The sequence below is a fragment of the Medicago truncatula genome, chromosome 3 (assembly GCF_003473485.1).
Source record: "Medicago truncatula cultivar Jemalong A17 chromosome 3, MtrunA17r5.0-ANR, whole genome shotgun sequence".
NCBI lineage: Eukaryota > Viridiplantae > Streptophyta > Magnoliopsida > Fabales > Fabaceae > Medicago > Medicago truncatula.
This window is the reverse complement of record NC_053044.1, coordinates 35,973,544-35,976,914: the sequence shown is the minus strand read 5'-3', so window position 1 is coordinate 35,976,914 and position 3,371 is coordinate 35,973,544. Positions and strand designations below refer to the sequence as shown.

Here is a 3,371-nt window from a genome sequence, read left to right as displayed (position 1 = left end):
CTCTTATAAATACCAGACAATTTTTGTTCTTGCTACACCATTTTCACATAATACACATTGCTCTCTAACTTTGCAATCACTTCACGGCTTTCTCTTCTCTTTAGAAGGTAATGATTTCTTTCTCTCTATCTCTATTCTTCATTAGTTTTATGTCATTTTCTTACTTTGATTTGTTAATGTTAGAATTCATGCACAAAAAAAATAGTGTTGTGTCTATTCAAAACTTTTTTTATCATTAGATTAATAAGTTCCATCATATTTTAGTCGATCCAATGATAGAGACAAACTTATGTATGATGCAACACTTAATATGTGCACCATAAAAATAACATATTTTTTCATATTTGAATGTTTGATCTAGAGAAACAGTGCACCATTTTGATTTTGCAATGCTTTGTTTTGTTTGATTCTTTCTTATGATAATCTAATTATGTTATAACCTTGGAATGTTCAAGTTTCAATTTTTTTAACACCTTTATGCTTTCACTGGATCACTTATTTCCATGAATTTCTTTTGATTGAAATTCAATTTTCTTGAATATGGTCGATATTTACTTAAATCACAAATTTTCATTGTAAATCCTAATCTTTGGTTGATTATATAGCATCTCTACCAGGTAACATTGGTTGCACTTCTTTAAAATTGTTTGTGCTTTCTTTTTGTTATTATTTTGAATCATGTTTGATCTTATAAAAAACTTCATATATGCCATGTCATTGGACCTTTTTGGATTGGCTCATTTGACATTATTCATTGATTTAATATTATTTACTAAAAAATGTAATTTTTTGTTGTTTTTTCTTCTATTAGGGAAATCATTTGAACTACTTGGTTTGTGCTTGTGGTTTTAGTCTTGAAATGGATCCAGAGGGGAAATTATTGATGAATAGATATGAGTTTAGAAAACAATTAGGCCAAGGAAACTTTGCAAAAGTTTACAAAGCAAGGGACTTGAGAACTGGTGACAGAGTTGCTGTGAAGGTTATTGACAAGGAAAAAGTCCTAAGAGCTGGAATGATGGTTCAAGCAAAGCGGGAGATTGAAACAATGAGACGGGTTAAACACCCGAACGTTTTGCGACTTTACGAGGTTTTGGCGACCAAAACTAAGATATACCTTATCTTAGAATATGCAAAAGGCGGTGAGCTTTTCCTCAAAATACGTAAAATCAGTTATAATCAAGCAAGACAATACTTCCAACAATTGGTAAGTGCTCTAGATTTTTGCCACAAAAAGGGTGTGTACCATCGGGATTTGAAGCCTGAAAATTTGCTTTTAGACGAGAACGGTGTTCTTAAAATAGCTGATTTCGGGTTTAGCACGTTCATAGAATCTCATCGCCGCAACAACATGCTGCAAACAATGTGTGGAACTCCGATGTATGTAGCTCCAGATGTTCTCCATGGAAAAGGTTATTGTGGAGAAAAGGCTGATGTTTGGTCTTGCGGAGTAATCTTATATGTTCTTATGACCCGTTACTATCCATTTTATGATCGGAATTTAATGGAAATGTATCGGAAAAGCAACAAGGGAGAATACAAATGTCCCGACTGGTTTTCAGTCGAGATACGCAGATTACTATCACAGATTCTCAATCCCAACCCTGATAGTAGAATATCTACTGCTAAAATAATGGAAAGTCGTTGGTTCAGAAAAGGATTTACATTTGGAAAGTGTTCAAGTAGAAAGAGAGATTACAAATGTGGCTGCAAATGCTGAGTCTGATAAAGCTATTGTTGAAAATGAAATTGCTGTTGTTGAGCCAAATCAAGAATTGGTTCAACCAAAATATCTTAATGCTTTTCACATACTTTCTCTATCTGCAGGGCTCGATTTGTCTGTCTTTTTTGCAAGTAATAATGATGATGAAATTGAAGACATCAAGTTTACTTCCAAGAGCTCGGCCTCCTCTATCATATCAACAATGGAGGATATTGCACACATGTTGAATATGAAGATAGTAAAGAATAATGGAGAGATGCTAAAGTTGGAGAGAGAGCAAGATCTTCGAAAAAGGCCACTCACTATTTCTACTGAAATATTTGAGTTTGCTCCATCTTTCTATTTGGTTGAGATAAAGAAGTACAGTGGCGATGCATCGGAATACCAGAAGATATTGAAGGAGCATATAATACCAGTTCTCAAAGATATCATCTGGATTTGGCAAAGTGAGAAAAAAACACAACACTAGCCAGCCGGTGTCCAGTCCTGAAGAGGTTCATTGATTTGAAATTTTGAATTGCTTGCGTCAGTAATAAATTTTAGTTTGATGATTGATATTTTGATGTTTAGATCGAAAATTTCAATAAGTCTTGTGTACTTGTAATATACTTTTTTCTTTGGTATTAGTCCTTGAATAAAGCTTATTTGATTGTTCTGTGATCAATGTTGTTCATTGTTATCATATACAACATGTATTGATATATTCTTCAAGTTTTTGCTTGGATGACCTTGCTGTTGTTATCAATGAATTCATCTTTAACTAGTTTACCAACAAGCCAATGCATTTAAAATCATTGCTTTAATACATATCGATCGTTATTCTTCCGAATTCTGTACTGTTGAAGATTGGCTTCAAATTTGTGGTTTGGGAGAACAGAGGAATCGTGTCACGATTTGGCCATCGTGACACGATCAGGGAGGCAGTGAGCCAAGTTCTCTGAAAGCAAAATCGTGACACGATCTTGGGAAATCGTGACACGATTCAGAAACTTGCTGGTTAAGTATCTCTGATAAGGACTGGTCATCTTGGGGACCGTTGCATATCGTGACACGATCTAGGGAAATCGTGGCACGATTTCTTCTAGGCAGGACTAGTATTTAAAGTGTTCTTGTGCTCATTTGAAGGTTAACCTTGAGAGAACTTAAGAGAGGAAACTTGGAGATCAAAGATGGGATCCTTTGGGGTGTGTTCCTTTGATGAGAGTGAATCTTAGGTTGGGAAAACAACATTGTAATCATCTTGGGATTATGGGTTCATAGTGTGAGGTTGGGAAATTTATCAAAGGGTAGGTCTAGGGTTTTGTCTTGTGTAAAGCTTGATAAGCTAGATTCTTGTAACTCTTTGTAAACATTCACATATTGGATTGGAGAGCTGCTCTCTCCCCCAGATTAGGCCACATTGGCTGAACTGGGTCAACAATCTTGCTTGGTGTTTTGTTCGTTTTCTTTTATCGTTTATCTTGTATGCTTGTTAGCTCTTAGTGTGGATTTGCTTACATTAGGCTTAGGCTGTTTTGTTGTTGATTAGTTTGGAGGCCATTTGCACTCATAGATTACCTCTATCTCTTGCTCCACACATCTTTGATTTATTCTCATTGGTGTGAAGGTTCATTAGTTGAGCCGGATTCACAACAATTGGCGCCCACCG

General features: G+C 35.4%; 1 pseudogene; it reads left to right on the top strand.

Moving 5' to 3' along the window:
• LOC25489382 (CBL-interacting protein kinase 18-like) lies at positions 1–2,441 on the top strand (annotated as a pseudogene).
• The last annotated feature ends 930 nt before the right edge of the window (positions 2,442–3,371 follow it).